Consider the following 17,654-nt stretch of genomic DNA (forward strand, 5'->3'; position numbering starts at 1 on the left):
CCCTCGAGGGAAAGCCTCGAGGGAAAACCACAGATCCTTTGATCCACGCGACGGGAAGCGTGACGTTGCTGCTACAGCCTGGAATGAAGGCGCACGTGCATGCCCCCACTCGAGACGAGGCCTGACCCCCCTGGGGAGACTCCAGAAGTACCCAAAGACCCATGTCAGCCCCTGAGAGGAATCCTCGGTTCCGGCCCTGACTCCACAGAAGGATTTTGGCCCCTGTATCGACGGGAGAGGAATCCCGAGAGGCCCCCGAGCAACTCGCATGGGGACTGGCCTTTACTGAGGACACCAGGGCGGGTCCCTGAGGTCCCCGTCGTAACTCGAGAACACCTGCCGCAACTCGAGAAAATCCAGGAAGTTCTCCCTTCCAGGCGAGATGAGGCCTATTTCCGATGAGGCGTCTGGAGACTAATGACACCGAACCTCTGGAACTTCGAAAGGGTCTTTCACACCCTTGCTGCAACTCAAGAAGTTCACCGCCATAACCGTCTCCACTCGAGAGGAAACACGATGGTCCCGCCCACATCCAGAGGAGCCCCGTTTCCCCCTCGTAGCTCGAGATGAGGGATCCTTTCCCTGCTATCAACGGGAAAGAATTCCCGGCGTTCCCGTCGCATCTCAAGAGGAGGCACTCTCAACAGGAAAGATGAGAGGAACTCCATGGTCGTACCACCATTCCAAGAGTCCCCGAGATTTCTCAGTCCATTCCAGAGGAAACTCTTTGCCCTGCACTGGCTCATCTTTCACGCCGAGGATCGACTCACACCATGGTGGCACGTGGGACAGCCCTGTGGGAAAGCCTCGAGGGAAAGCCTCGAGGGAAAACCACAGATTCTTTGATCCACGCGACGGGAAGCATGACATTGCTGCTACAGCCTGGAAGGAAAGCGCACGTGCATGCCCCCACTCGAGACGAGTCCTGACTCCCCTGGGGAGACTCCAGAATTACCCAAAGATCCATGTCAATCCCTGAGAGGAATCCTCGGTTCCGGCCCTGACTCCACACAAGGTTTTTGGCCCCGGTATCGACGGGAGAGGAATCCCGAGAGGCCCCATAGCAACTAGCATGGGGACTGGCCGTTCCTGAGGCCACCAGGGCGGGTCCCTGAGGTCCCAGTTGTAAATCGAGAACACCTGCCGCAACTCGAGAAAATCCAGGAAGTTCTGCTTTCCAGGCGAAATGAGGCCTATTTCCGATGAGGCGTCTGGAGACTAATGACACCTAACCTCTGGAACTTCGAAAGGGTCTTTCACACCCTTGCTGCAACTCAAGAATTTCACCGCCATACCCGTCTCCACTCGAGAGGAAGCACGATGGTCCCGCCCACATCCAGAGGAGCCCCGTTTCCCCCTCGTAGCTCGAGATGAGGGATCCTTTCCCTGCTTTCAACGGTAAAGAATTCCCGGCGTTCCCGTCGCATCTCAAGAGGAGGCACTCTCAACAGGAAAGGCGAGAGGAACTCCATGGTCGTACCACCATTCCAAGAGTCCCCCAGATGTCTCAGTCCAATCCAGAGGAACCTCCTTGCCCTGCACTGTCTCATCTTTCACGCCGAGCATCGACTCACACCACGGTGGCACGTGGGACAGCCCTGTGGTAAAGCCTCGAGGGAAAACCACAGATCCTTTGATCCACGCGACGGGAACCGAGACATTGCTGCTACAGCCTGGAAGGAAAGCGCACGTGCATGCCCCCACTCGAGACAAGGCCTGACTCCCCTGGGGAGACTCCAGAAAGACCCAAAGATCCATGTCAGCCCCTTAGAGGAATCCTCCGTTCCGGCCCTGACTCCACACAAGATTTTAGGCCCCGGTATCGACTGGAGAGGAATCCCGAGAGGCACCCTAGCAACTCGTATGGGGACTGGAGTTTCCTGAGGCCGCCAGGGCTTGTCCCTCACGTCCCCGTCGTAACTCGAGAACACCTGCCGCAACTCGAGAAAATCCAGGAAGTCCTCCCTTCCAGGCGAGATGAGGCTTATTTCCGATAAGGCGTCTGGAGACTAATGACACGGAACCTCTGGAACTTCGAAAGGGTCTTTCACACCCTTGCTGCAACTCAAGAAGTTCACCGCCATATCCGTCTCCACTCGAGAGGAAACATGATGGTCCCGCCCACATCCAGAGGAGCCCCGTTTGCCCCTCGTAGCTCGAGATGAGGGATCCTTTCCCTGCTATCAACGGGAAAGTATTTTCGGCGTTCCCGTCGCATCTCAAGAGGAGGCACTCTCAACAGGAAAGACGAGAGGAACTCCATGGTCGTACCACCATTCCAAGAGTCCCCGAGATTTCTCAGTCCATTCCAGAGGAACCTCTTTGCCCTGCACTGGCTCATCTTTCACGCCGAGGATCGACTCACACCACGGTGGCACGTGGGACAGCCCTGTGGGAAAGCCTCGAGGGTAAACCACAGATCCTTTGATCCACGCGACGGGAAGCGTGACATTGCTGCTACAGCCTGGAAGGAAAGCGCACGTGCATGCCCCCACTCGAGACGAGGCCTGACTCCCCTGGGGAGACTCCAGAAGTACCCAAAGATCCATGTCAGCCCCTGAGAGGAATCCTCGGTTCCGGCCCTGACTCCACACAAAGTTTTTGGCCCCCGTATCGACGGGAGAGGAATCCCGAGAGGCCCCCGAGCAACTCGCATGGGGACTGGCCTTTCCTGAGGCCACCAGGGCGGGTCCCTGAGGTCCCCGTCGTAACTCGAGAACACCTGCCGCAACTCGAGAAAATCCAGGAAGTTCTCCCTTCCAGGCGAGATGAGGCCTATTTCCGATGAGACGTCTGGAGACTAATGACACCGAACCTCTGGAACTTCGAAAGGGTCTTTCACACCCTTGCTGCAACTCAAGAAGTTCACCGCCATACCCGTCTCCACTCGAGAGGAAAAACGATGGTCCCGCCCACATCCAGAGGAGCCCCGTTTCCCCCTCGTAGCTCGAGATGAGGGATCCTTTCCCTGCTATCAACGGGAAAGAATTCCCGGCGTTCCCGTCGCATCTCAAGAGGAGGCACTCTCAATAGGAAAGATGAGAGGAACTCCATGGTCGAACCACCATTCCAAGAGTCCCCGAGATTTCTCAGTCCATTCCAGAGGAAACTCTTTGCCCTGCACTGGCTCATCTTTCACGCCGAGGATTGACTCACACCACGGTGGCACGTGGGTCAGCCCTGTGGGAAAGCCTCGAGGGAAAGCCTCGAGGGAAAACCACAGATCCTTTGATCCACGAGCCGGGAAGCGTGACATTGCTGCTACAGCCTGGAAGGAAAGCGCACGTGCATGCCCCCACTCGAGACGAGTCCTGACTCCCCTGGGGAGACTCCAGAAGTACCCAAAGATCCATGTCAGCCCCTGAGAGGAATCCTCGGTTCCGGCCCTGACTCCACACAAGGTTTTTGGCCCCGGTATCGACGGGAGAGGAATCCCGAGAGGCACCCTAGCAACTACCATGGGGACTGGCCGTTCCTGAGGCCACCAGGGCGGGTCTCTGAGGTCCCCGTCGTAAATCGAGAACACCTGCCGCAACTCGAGAAAATCCAGGAAGTTCTCCTTTCCAGGCGAAATGAGGCCTATTTCCGATGAGGCGTCTGGAGACTAATGACACCTAACCTCTGGAACTTCGAAAGGGTCTTTCACACCCTTGCTGCAACTCAAGAATTTAACCGCCATACCCGTCTCTACTCGAAAGGAAGCACGATGGTCCCGCCCACATCCAGAGGAGCCCCGTTTCCCCCTCGTAGCTCGAGATGAGGGATCCTTTCCCTGCTTTCAACGGGAAAGAATTCCCGGCGTTCCTGTCGCATCTCAAGAGGAGGCACTCTCAACAGGAAAGGCGAGAGGAACTCCATGGTCGTACCACCATTCCAAGAGTCCCCCAGATGTCTCAGTCCATTCCAGAGGAACCTCTTTGCCCTGCACTGGCTCATCTTTCACGCCGAGGATCGACTCACACAACGGTGGCACTTGAGACAGCCCTGTGGGAAAGCCTCGAGGGAAAGCCTCGAGGGAAAACCACAGATCCTTTGATCCACGCGACGGGAAGCGTGACATTGCTGCTACAGCCTGGAAGGAAGGCGCACGTGCATGCCCACACTCGAGACGAGGCCTGACCCCCCTAGGGAGACTCCAGAAGTACCCAAAGACCCATGTCAGCCCCTGAGAGGAATCCTCGGTTCCGGCCCTGACTCCACAGAAGGATTTTGGCCCCGGTATCGACGGGAGAGGAATCCCGAGAGGCCTCCGAGCAACTCGCATGGGGACTGGCCTTTCCTGAGGACACCAGGGCGGGTCCCTGAGGTCCCCGTCGTAACTCGAGAACACCTGCCGCAACTCGAGAAAATCCAGGAAGTTCTCCCTTCCAGGCGAGATGAGGCCTATTTCCGATGAGGCGTCTGGAGACTAATGACACCGAACGTCTGGAACTTCGAAAGGGTCTTTCACACCCTTGCTGCAACTCAAGAAGTTCACCGCCATACCCGTCTCCACTCGAGAGGAAGCACGATGGTCCCGCCCACATCCAGAGGAGCCCCGTTTCCCCCTCGTAGCTCGAGATGAGGGATCCTTTCCCTGCTTTCAACGGGAAAGAATTCCCGGCGTTCCCGTCGCATCTCAAGAGGAGGCACTCTCAACAGGAAAGGCGAGAGGAACTCCATGGTCCTACCACCATTCCAAGAGTCCCCCAGATGTCTCAGTCCAATCCAGAGGAACCTCTTTGCCCTGCACTGGCTCATCTTTCACGCCGAGGATCGACTCACACCACGGTGCCACGTGGGACAGCCCTGTGGGAAAGCCTCGAGGGAAAGCCACAGATCCTTTGATCCACGCGACGGGAACCGTGACATTGCTGCTACAGCCTGTAAGGAAAGCGCACGTGCATGCCCCCACTCGAGACGAGGCCTGACTCCCCTGGGGAGACTCCAGAAGTACCCAAAGATCCATGTCAGCCCCTGAGAGGAATCCTCGGTTCCGGCCCTGACTCCACACAAGTATTTTGGCCCCGGTATCGACGGGAGAGGAATCCCGAGAGGCCCCCTAGGAACTCGCAAGGGGACTGACCTTTCCTGAGGCCACCAGGGCGGGTTCCTGAGGTCCCCGTCGTAACTCGAGAACACCTGCCGCAACTCGAGAAAATCCAGGAAGTTCTCCCTTCCAGGCGAGATGAGGCTTATTTCCGATCAGGCGTCTGGAGACTAATGACACGGAACTTCTGGAACTTCGAAAGGGTCTTTCACACCCTTGCTGCAACTCAAGAAGTTCACCCCCATATCCGTCTCCACTCGAGAGGAAACATGATGGTCCTGCCCACATCCAGAGGAGCCCCGTTTTCCCCTCGTAGCTCGAGATGAGGGATCCTTTCCCTGCTATCAACGGGAAAGTATTTTCGGCGTTCCCGTCGCATCTCAAGAGGAGGCACTCTCAACAGGAAAGGCGAGAGGAACTCCATGGTCGTACCACCATTCCAAGAGTCCCCCAGATGTCTCAGTCCATCCCAGAGGAACCTCTTTGCCCTGCACTGGCTCATCTTTCACGCCGAGGATCGACTCACACCACGGTGGCACGTGGGACAGCCCTGTGGGAAAGCCTCGAGGGTAAACCACAGATCCTTTGATCCACGCGACGGGAAGCGTGACATTGCTGCTACAGCCTGGAAGGAAAGCGCACGTGCATGCCCCCACTCGAGACGAGGCCTGACTCCCCTGGGGAGACTCCAGAAGTACCCAAAGATCCATGTCAGCCCCTGAGAGGAATCCTCGGTTCCGGCCCTGACTCCACACAAAGTTTTTGGCCCCCATATCGACGGGAGAGGAATCCCGAGAGGCCCCCGAGCAACTCGCATGGGGACTGGCCTTTCCTGAGGCCACCAGGGCGGGTCCCTGAGGTCCCCGTCGTAACTCGAGAACACCTGCCGCAACTCGAGAAAATCCAGGAAGTTCTCCCTTCCAGGCGAGATGAGGCCTATTTCTGATGAGACGTCTGGAGACTAATGACACCGAACCTCTGGAACTTCGAAAGGGTCTTTCACACCCTTGCTGCAACTCAAGAAGTTCACCGCCAAACCCGTCTCCACTCGAGAGGAAACACGATGGTCCCGCCCACATCCAGAGGAGCCCCGTTTCCCCCTCGTAGCTCGAGATGAGGGATCCTTTCCCTGCTATCAACGGGAAAGAATTCCCGGCGTTCCCGTCGCATCTCAAGAGGAGGCACTCTCAACAGGAAAGATGAGAGGAACTCCATGGTCGTACCACCATTCCAAGAGTCCCCGAGATTTCTCAGTCCATTCCAGAGGAAACTCTTTGCCCTGCACTGGCTCATCTTTCACGCCGAGGATTGACTCACACCACGGTGGCACTTGGGACAGCCCTGTGGGAAAGCCTCGAGGGAAAGCCTCGAGGGAAAACCACAGATCCTTTGATCCACGAGCCGGGAAGCGTGACATTGCTGCTACAGCCTGGAAGGAATGCGCATGTGCATGCCCCCACTCGAGACGAGGCCTGACTCCCCTGGGGAGACTCCCGAAGTACCCAAAGATCCATGTCAGCCCCTGAGAGGAATCTTCGGTTTTGGCCCTGACTCCACACAAGGTTTTTGGCCCCGGTATCGACGGGAGAGGAATCCGGTGAAGCCCCCTAGCCACTCGCATGGGGACTGGCCCCTCCTGTGGCCACCACGGCGGGTCCCTGAGGTCCCCGTCGTAACTCAAGAACACCTGCCGCAACTCGAGAAAATCCAGGAAGTTCTCCCTTCCGGGCGAGATGAGGCCTATTTCCGATGAGGCGTCTGGAGTCTAATGACAGCTAATCTCTTGGACTTCAAAAGGGTCTTTCACACCCTTGCTGCAACTCAAGAAGTTCACCGCCATACCCGTCTCCACTCGAGAGGAAGCACGATGGTCCCGCCCACATCCAGAGGAGCCCCGTTTCCCCCTCGTAGCTCGAGGTGAGGGATCCTTTCCCTGCTTTCAACAGGAAAGAATTCCCGGCGTTCCCGTCACATCTCAAGAGGAGGAACTCTCAACAGGAAAGGCGAGAGGAACTCCATGGTCGTACCACCATTCCAAGAGTCCCCCAGATGTCTCAGTCCATTCCAGCGGAACCTCTTTGCCCTGCACTGGCTCATCTTTCACGCCGAGGATCGACTCACACCACGGTGGCACGTGGAACAGCCCTGTGGGAAAGCCTCGAGGGAAAACCACAGATCCTTTGATCCACGCGATGGGAACCATGACATTGCTGCTACAGCCTGTAAGGAAAGCGCACGAGCATGCCCCCACGCGAGACGAGGCCTGACTCCCCTGGGGAGACTCCAGAAGTACCCAAAGATCCATGTCAGCCCATGAGAGGAATCCTTGGTTCCGGCCCTGACTCCACACAAGGTTTTTGGCCCCGGTATCTACGGGAGAGGAATCCCGAGAGGCCCCCTAGCAACTCGCATGGGGACTGGCCTCTCCTGAGGCCACCAGGGCGGGTCCCTGAGGTCCCCGTCGTAACTCGAGAACACCTGCCGCAACTCGAGAAAATCCAGGAAGTTCTCCCTTCCAGGCGAGATGAGGCCTATTTCCGATGAGGCCTCTGGAGACTAATGACACCTAACCTCTGGAACTTCGAAAGGGTCTTTCACACCCTTGCTGCAACTCAAGAAGTTCACCGCCATACCGTCTCCACTCGAGAGGAAGCACGATGGTCCCGCCCACATCCAGAGGAGCCCCGTTTCCCCCTCGTAGCTCGAGATGAGGGATCCTTTTCCTGCTTTCAACGGGAAAGAATTCCCGGCGTTCCCGTCGCATCTCAAGAGGAGGCACTCTCAACAGGAAAGGCGAGAGGAACTCCATGGTCGTACCACCATTCCAAGAGTCCCCCAGATGTCTCAGTCCATTCCAGAGGAACCTCTTTGCCCTGCACTGGCTCATCTTTCACGCCGAGGATCGACACACACAACGGTGGCACGTGGGACAGCCCTGTGGGAAAGCCTCGAGGGAAAGCCTCGAGGGAAAACCACAGATCCTTTGATCCACGCCACGGGAAGCGTGACATTGCTGCTACAGCCTGGAAGGAAAGCGCACGTGCATGCCCCGACTCGAGACGAGGCCTGACTCCCCTGGGGAGACTCCACAAGTCCCCAAAGATCCATGTCAGCCCCTGAGAGGAATCCTCGGTTCCGGCCCTGACTCCACACAAGGTTTTTGGCCCCGGTATCTACGGGAGAGGAATCCCGAGAGGCCCCCTAGCAACTCGCATGGGGACTGGCCTCTCCTGAGGCCACCAGGGCGGGTCCCTGAGGTCCCCGTCGTAACTCGAGAACACCTGCCGCAACTCGAGAAAATCCAGGAAGTTCTCCCTTCCAGGCGAGATGAGGCCTATTTCCGATGAGGCGTCTGGAGACTAATGACACCTAACCTCTGGAACTTCGAAAGGGTCTTTCACACCCTTGCTGCAACTCAAGAAGTTCACCGCCATACCGTCTCCACTCGAGAGGAAGCACGATGGTCCCGCCCACATTCAGAGGAGCCCCGTTTCCCCCTCGGAGCTCGAGATGAGGGATCCTTTCCCTGCTTTCAACGGGAAAGAATTCCCGGCGTTCCCGTCGCATCTCAAGAGGAGGCACTCTCAACAGGAAAGGCGAGAGGAACTTCATGGTCGTACCACCATTCCCAGAGTCCCCCAGATGTCTCAGTCCATTCCAGAGGAACCTCTTTGCCCTGCACTGGCTCATCTTTCACGCCGAGGATCGACTCAAAACACGGTGGCACGTGGGACAGCCCTGTGGGAAAGCCTCGAGGTAAAGCCTCGAGGGAAAACCACAGATCCTTTGATCCACGCGACGGGAAGCGTGACATTGCTGCTACAGCCTGGAAGGAAAGCGCACGAGCATGCCCCCACTCGAGACGAGGCCTGACTCCCCTGGGGAGACTCCAGAAGTACCCAAAGATCCATGTCAGCCCCTGAGAGGAATCCTCGGTTCCGGCCCTGACTCCACACAAGCTTTTTGGCCCCGGTATCGACGGGAGAGGAATCCCGAGAGACCCCCTAGCAACTCGCATGGGGACTGGCCTCTCCTGAGGCCACCAGGGCGGGTCCCTGAGGTCCCCGTTGTAACTCGAGAACACCTGCCGCAACTCGAGAAAATCCAGGAAGTTCTCCCTTCCAGGCGAGATGAGGCCTATTTCCGATGAGGCCTCTGGAGACTAATGACACCAAACCTCTGGACCTTCGAAAGGGTCTTTCACACCCTTGCTGCAACTCAAGAAGTTCACCGCCATACCCGTCTCCACTCGAGAGGAAGCACGATGGTCCCGCCCACATCCAGAGGAGCCCCGTTTCCCCCTCGGAGCTCGAGATGAGGGATCCTTTCCCTGCTTTCAACGGGAAAGAATTCCCGGCGTTCCAGTCGCATCTCAAGAGGAGGCACTCTCAACAGGAAAGGCGAGAGGAACTCCATGGTCGTACCACCATTCCAAGAGTCCGCCAGATGTTTCAGTCCATTCCAGAGGAAACTCTTTGCCCTGCACTGGCTCATCTTTCACGCCGAGGATCGACTCACACCACGGTGTCACGTGGGACAGCCCTGTGGGAAAGCCTCGAGGGAAAGCCTCGAGGGAAAACCACAGATCCTTTGATCCACGCGACGGGAAGCGTGACATTGCTGCTACAGCCTGGAAGGAAAGTGCACGTGCATGCCCCCTCACGAAACGAGGCCTGTCTCCCCTGGCGAGACTCCAGAAGTATCCAAAGATCCATGTCAGCCCCTGAGAGGAATCCTCGGTTCCGGCCCTGACTCCACACAAGGTTTTTGGCCCCGGTATAGACGGGAGAGGAATCACGAGAGGCCCCCTAGCAACTCGCATGGGGACTGGCCTCTCCTGAGGCCACCAGGGCCGGTCCCTGAGGTCCCCGTCGTAACTCGAGAACACCTGCCGCAACTCGAGAAAATCCAGGAAGTTCTCCCTTCCAGGCGAGATGAGGCCTATTTCCGATGAGGCGTCTGGAGACTAATGACACCTAACCTCTGGAACTTCGAAAGGGTCTTTCACACCCTTGCTGCAACTCAAGAAGTTCACCACCATACCCGTCTCCACTCGAGAGGAAGCACGATGGTCCCGACAACATCCAAAGGAGCCCCGTTTCCCCCTCGTAGCTCGAGATGAGGGATCCTTTCCCTGCTTTCAACGGGAAAGAATTCCCTGCGTTCCCGTCGCATCTCAAGATGAGGCACTCTCAACAGGAAAGGCGAGAGGAACTCCATGGTCGTACCACCATTCCAAGAGTCCCCCAGATGTCTCAGTCCATTCCAGAGGAACCTCTTTGCCCTGCACTGGCTCATCTTTCACGCCGAGGATCGACTCACACCACGGTGGCACGTGGGACAGCCCTGTGGGAAAGCCTCGAGGGAAAGCCTCGAGGGAATACCACAGATCCTTTGATCCACGCGACGGGAAGCGTGACATTGCTGCTACAGCCTGGAAGGAAAGCGCCCGTGCATGCCCCCACTCGAGACGAGGCCTGACTCCACTGGGGAGACTCCAGAAGTACCCAAAGATCCATGTCAGCCCCTGAGAGGAATCCTCGGTTCCGGCCCTGACTCCACACAAGGTTTTTGGCCCCGGTATCGACGGGAGAGGAATCCCGAGAGGCCCCCTAGCAACTTGCATGGGGACTGGCCTCTCCTGAGGCCACCAGGGCGGGTCCCTGAGGTCCCCGTCGTAACTCGAGAACACCTGCCGCAACTCGAGAAAATCCAGGAAGTTCTCCCTTCCAGGCGAGATGAGGCTTATTTCCGATGAGGCGTCTGGAGACTAATGACACCTAACCTCTGGAACTTCGAAAGGGTCTTTCACACCCTTGCTGCGACTCAAGAAGTTCACCGCCATACCCGTCTCCACTCGAGAGGAAGCACGATGGTCCCGCCCACATCCAGAAGAGCCCCGTTTCCCCCTCGTAGCTCGAGATGAGGGATCCTTTCCCTGCTTTCAACGGGAAAGAATTCCCGGCGTTCCCGTCGCATCTCAAGAGGAGGCACTCTCAACAGGAAAGGCGAGAGGAACTCCATGGTCGTACCACCATTCCAAGAGTCCCCCAGATGTCTCAGTCCATTCCAGAGGAACCTCTTTGCCCTGCACTGGCTCATCTTTCACGCCGAGGATCGACTCACACCACGGTGGCACGTGGGACAGCCCTGTGGGAAAGCCTCGAGGGAAAGCCTTGAGGGAAAACCACAGATCCTTTGATCCACGCGACGGGAAGCGTGACATTGCTGCTACAGCCTGGAAGGAAAGTGCACGTGCATGCCCCCTCACGAAACGAGGCCTGTCTCCCCTGGCGAGACTCCAGAAGTATCCAAAGATCCATATCAGCCCCTGAGAGGAATCCTCGGTTCCGGCCCTGACTCCACACAAGGTTTTTGGCCCCGGTATCGACGGGAGAGGAATCCCGAGAGGGCCCCTAGCAACTCGCATGGGGACTGGCCTCTCCTGAGGCCACCAGGGCCGGTCCCTTAGGTCCCCGTCGTAACTCGAGAACAGCTGCCGCAACTCGAGAAAATCCAGGAAGTTCTCCCTTCCAGGCGAGATGAGGCCTATTTCCGATGAGGCGTCTGGAGACTAATGACACCTAACCTCTGGAACTTCGAAAGGGTCTTTCACACCCTTGCTGCAACTCAAGAAGTTCACCACCATACCCGTCTCCACTCGAGAGGAAGCACGATGGTCCCGACAACATCCAAAGGAGCCCCGTTTCCCCCTCGTAGCTCGAGATGAGGGATCCTTTCCCTGCTTTCAACGGGAAAGAATTCCCTGCGTTCCCGTCGCATCTCAAGAGGAGGCACTCTCAACAGGAAAGGCGAGAGGAACTCCATGGTCGTACCACCATTCCAAGAGTCCCCCAGATGTCTCAGTCCATTCCAGAGGAACCTCTTTGCCCTGCACTGGCTCATCTTTCACGCCGAGGATCGACTCACACCACGGTGGCACGTGGGACAGCCCTGTGGGAAAGCCTCGAGGGAAAGCCTCGAGGGAATACCACAGATCCTTTGATCCACGCGACGGGAAGCGTGACATTGCTGCTACAGCCTGGAAGGAAAGCGCACGTGCATGCCCCCACTCGAGACGAGGCCTGTCTCCACTGGGGAGACTCCAGAAGTACCCAAAGATCCATGTCAGCCCCTGAGAGGAATCCTCGGTTCCGGCCCTGACTCCACACAAGGTTTTTGGCCCCGGTATCGACGGGAGAGGAATCCCGAGAGGCCCCCTAGCAACTCGCATGGGGACTGGCCTCTCCTGAGGCCACCAGGGCGGGTCCCTGAGGTCCCCGTCGTAACTCGAGAACACCTGCCGCAACTCGAGAAAATCCAGGAAGTTCTTCCTTCCAGGCGAGATGAGGCCTATTTCCGATGAGGCGTCTGGAGACTAATGACACCTAACCTCTGGAACTTCGAAAGGGTCTTTCACACCCTTGCTGCAACTCAAGAAGTTCACCACCATACCCGTCTCCACTCGAGAGGAAGCACGATGGTCCCGACAACATCCAAAGGAGCCCCGTTTCCCCCTCGTAGCTCGAGATGAGGGATCCTTTCCCTGCTTTCAACGGGAAAGAATTCCCGGCGTTCCAGTCGCATCTCAAGAGGAGGCACTCTCAACAGGAAAGGCGAGAGGAACTCCATGGTCGTACCACCATTCCAAGAGTCCCCCAGATGTCTCAGTCCATTTCAGAGGAACCTCTTTGCCCTGCACTGGCTCATCTTTCACGCCGAGGATCGACTCACAACACGGTGGCACGTGGGACAGCCCTGTGGGAAAGCCTCGAGGGAAAGCCTCGAGGGAAAACCACAGATCCTTTGATCCACGCGACGGGAAGCATGACATTGCTGCTACAGCCTGGAAGGAAAGCGCACGAGCATGCCCCCACTCGAGACGAGGCCTGACTCCCCTGGGGAGACTCCAGAAGTACCCAAAGATCCATGTCAGCCCCTGAGAGGAATCCTCGGTTCCGGCCCTGACTCCACACAAGCTTTTTGGCCCCGGTATCGACGGGAGAGGAATCCCGAGAGACCCCCTAGCAACTCGCATGGGGACTGGCCTCTCCTGAGGCCACCAGGGAGGGTCCCTGAGGTCCCCGTCGTAACTCGAGAACACCTGCCGCAACTCGAGAAAATCCAGGAAGTTCTCCCTTCCAGGCGAGATGAGGCCTATTTCCGATGAGGCCTCTGGAGACTAATGACACCAAACTTCTGGAACTTCGAAAGGGTCTTTCACACCCTTGCTGCAACTCAAGAAGTTCACCGCCATACCCGTCTCCACTCGAGAGGAAGCACGATGGTCCCGCTCACATCCAGAGGAGCCCCGTTTCCCCCTCGGAGCTCGAGATGAGGGATCCTTTCCCTGCTTTCAACGGGAAAGAATTCCCGGCGTTCCCGTCGCATCTCAAGAGGAGGCACTCTCAACAGGAAAGGCGAGAGGAACTCCATGGTCGTACCACCATTCCAAGAGTCCCCCAGATGTCTCAGTCCATTCCAGAGGAACCTCTTTGCCCTGCACTGGCTCATCTTTCACGCCAACATCGACTCACACCACGGTGCCACGTGGGACAGCCCTGTGGGAAAGCCTCAAGGGAAAGCCTCGAGGGAAAACCACAGATCCTTTGATCCACGCGACGGGAAGCGTGACATTGCTGCTACAGCCTGGAAGGAAAGTGCACGTGCATGCCCCCACTCGAGACGAGGCCTGACTCCCCTGGGGAGACTCCAGAAGTACCCAAAGATCCATGTCAGCCCCTGAGAGGCATCCTCGGTTCCGGCCCTGACTCCACACAAGGTTTTTGGCCCCGGTATCGACGGGAGAGGAATCCCGAGAGGCCCCCTAGCAACTCGCATGGGGACTGGCCTCTCCTGAGGCCACCAGGGCGGGTCCCTGAGGTCCCTGTCGTAACTCGAGAACACCTGCCGCAACTCGAGAAAATCCAGGAAGTTCTCCCTTCCAGGCGAGATGAGGCCTATTTCCGATGAGGCGTCTGGAGACTAATGACACCTAACCTCTGGAACTTCGAAAGGGTCTTTCACACCCTTGCTGCGACTCAAGAAGTTCACCGCCATACCCGTCTCCACTCGAGAGGAAGCACGATTGTCCCGCCCACATCCAGAGGAGCCCCGTTTCCCCCTCGTAGCTCGAGATGAGGGATCCTTTCCCTGCTTTAAACGGGAAAGAATTCCCGGCGTTCCCGTCGCATCTCAAGAGGAGGCAGTCTCAACAGGAAAGGCGAGAGGAACTCCATGGTCGTACCACCATTCTAAGAGTCCCCCAGATGTCTCAGTCCATTCCAGAGGAACCTCTTTGCCCTGCACTGGCTCATCTTTCACGCCGAGGATCGACTCACACCACGGTGGCACGTGGGACAGCCCTGTGGGAAAGCCTCGAGGGAAAGCCTCGAGGGAAAACCACAGATCCTTTGATCCACGCGACGGGAAGCGTGACATTGCTGCTACAGCCTGGAAGGAAAGCGCACGTGCATGCCCCCACTCGAGACGAGGCCTGACTCCACTGGGGAGACTCCAGAAGTACCCAAAGATCCATGTCAGTCCCTGAGAGGAATCCTCGGTTCCGGCCCTGACTCCACACAAGGTTTTTGGCCCCGGTATCGACGGGAGAGGAATCCCTAGAGGCCCCCTAGCAACTCGCATGGGGACTGGCCTCTCCGGAGGCCACCAGGGCGGGTCCCTGAGGTCCCCGTCGTAACTCGAGAACACCTGCCGCAACTCGAGAAAATCCAGGAAGTTCTCCCTTCCAGGCGAGATGAGGCCTATTTCCGATGAGGCCTCTGGAGAATAATGACACCAAACCTCTGGAACTTCGAAAGGGTCTTTCACACCCTTGCTGCAACTCAAGCAGTTCACCGCCATACCCGTCTCCACTAGAGAGGAAGCACGATGGTCCCGCCCACATCCAGAGGAGCCCCGTTTCCCCCTCGTAGCTCGAGATGAGGGATCCTTTCCCTGCTTTCAACGGGAAAAAATTCCCGGCGTTCCCGTCGCATCTCAAGAGGAGGCACTCTCAACAGGAAAGGCGAGAGGAACTCCATGGTCGTACCACCATTCCAAGAGTCCCCCAGATATCTCAGTCCATTCCAGAGGAACCTCTTTGCCCTGCACTGGCTCATCTTTCACGCCGAGGATCGACTCACACCACGGTGGCACGTGGGACAGCCCTGTGGGAAAGCCTCGAGGGAAAGCCTCGAGGGAAAACCACAGATCCTTTGATCCACGCCACGAGAAGCGTGACATTGCTGCTACAGCCTGAAAGGAAAGCGCACGTGCATGCCCCCACTCGAGACGAGGCCTGACTCCACTGGGGAGACTCCAGAAGTACCCAAAGATCCATGTCAGCCCCTGAGAGGAATCCTCGGTTCCGGCCCTGACTCCACACAAGGTTTTTGGCCCCAGTATCGACGGGAGAGGAATCCCGAGAGGCCCCCTAGCAACTCGCATGGGGAGTGGCCTCTCCGGAGGCCACCAGGGCGGGTCCCTGAGGTCCCCGTCGTAATTCGAGAACACCTGCCGCAACTCGAGAAAATCCAGGAAGTTCTCCCTTCCAGGCGAGATGAGGCCTATTTCCGATGAGGCGTCTGGAGACTAATGACACCTAACCTCTGGAACTTCGAAAGGGTCTTTCACACCCTTGTTGCAACTCAAGAAGTTCACCGCCATACCCGTCTCCACTCGAGAGAAAGCACGATGGTCCCGCCCACATCCAGAGGAGCCCCGTTTCCCCCTCGTAGCTCGAGATGAGGGATCCTTTCCCTGCTTTCAACGGGAAAAAATTCCCGGCGTTCCCGTCGCATCTCAAGAGGAGGCACTCTCAACAGGAAAGGCGAGAGGAACTCCATGGTCGTACCACCATTCCAAGAGTCCCCCAGATGTCTCAGTCCATTCCAGAGGAACCTCTTTGCCCTGCACTGGCTCATCTTTCACGCCGAGGATCGACTCACACCACGGTGGCACGTGGGACAGCCCTGTGGGAAAGCCTCTAGGGAAAACCACACATCATTTGATCCACGCGACGGGAAGCGTGACATTGCTGCTACAGCCTGGAAGGAAAGTACACGTGCATGCCCCCTCACGAAACGAGGCCTGTCTCCCCTGGCGAGACTCCAGAAGTATCCAAAGATCCATATCAGCCCCTGAGAGGAATCCTCGGTTCCGGCCCTGACTCCACACAAGGTTTTTGGCCCCGGTATCGACTGGAGAGGAATCCCGAGAGGCCCCCTAACAACTCGCATGGGGACTGGCCTCTCCTGAGGCCACCAGGGCCGGTCCCTGAGGTCCCCGTCGTAACTCGAGAACACCTGCCGCAACTCGAGAAAATCCAGGAAGTTCTCCCTTCCAGGCGAGATGAGGCCTATTTCCGATGAGGCGTCTGGAGACTAATGACACCTAACCTCTGGAACTTCGAAAGGCTCTTTCACACCCTTGCTGCAACTCAAGAAGTTCACCACCATACCCGTCTCCACTCGAGAGGAAGCACGATGGTCCCGCCCACATCCAAAGGAGCCCCGTTTCCCCCTCGTAGCTCGAGATGAGGGATCCTTTCCCTGCTTTCAACGGGAAAGAATTCCCTGCGTTCCCGTCGCATCTCAAGAGGAGGCACTCTCAACAGGAAAGGCGAGAGGAACTCCATGGTCGTACCACCATTCCAAGAGTCCCCCAGATGTCTCAGTCCATTCCAGAGGAACCTCTTTTCCCTGCACTGGCTCATGTTTCACGCCGAGGATCGACTCTCACCACGGTGGCACGTGGGACAGCCCTGTGGGAAAGCCTCGAGGGAAAGCCTCGAGGGAAAACCACAGATCCTTTGATCCACGCGACGGGAAGCGTGACATTGCTGCTACAGCCTGGAAGGAAAGCGCACGTGCATGCCCCTACTCGAGACGAGGCCTGACTCCCCTGGGGAGACTCCAGGAGTACCCAAAGATCCATGTCAGCCCCTGAGAGGAATCCTCGGTTCCGGCCCTGACTCCACACAAGGATTTTGGCCCCGGTATCGACGGGAGAGGAATCCCGAGAGGCCCCCTAGCAACTCGCATGGGGACTGGCCTCTCCTGAGGCCACCAGGGCGGGTCCCTGAGGTCCCCGTCGTAACTCGAGAACACCTGCCGCAACTCGAGAAAATCCAGGAAGTTCTCCCTTCCAGGCGAGATGAGGCCTATTTCCGATGAGGCCTCTGGAGACTAATGACACCAAACCTCTGGAACTTCCAAAGGGTCTTTCACACCCTTGCTGCAACTCAAGAAGTTCACCGCCATACCCGTCTCCACTCGAGAGGAAGCACGATGGTCCCGCCCACATCCAGAGGAGCCCCGTTTCCCCCTCGTAGCTCGAGATGAGGGATCCTTTCCCTGCTTTCAACGGGAAAGAATTCCCGGCGTTCCCGTCGCATCTCAAGAGGAGGCACTCTCAACAGGAAAGGCGAGAGGAACTCCATGGTCGTACCACCATTCCAAGAGTCCCCCAGATGTCTCAGTCCATTCCAGAGGAACCTCTTTGCCCTGCACTGGCTCATCTTTCACGCCGAGGATCGACTCACAACACGGTGGCACGTGGGACAGCCCTGTGGGAAAGCCTCGAGGGAAACCCTTGAGGGAAAACCACAGATCCTTTGATCCAC

The sequence above is a fragment of the Capricornis sumatraensis genome, chromosome 6 (assembly GCF_032405125.1).
Source record: "Capricornis sumatraensis isolate serow.1 chromosome 6, serow.2, whole genome shotgun sequence".
Lineage (NCBI taxonomy): Eukaryota > Metazoa > Chordata > Mammalia > Artiodactyla > Bovidae > Capricornis > Capricornis sumatraensis.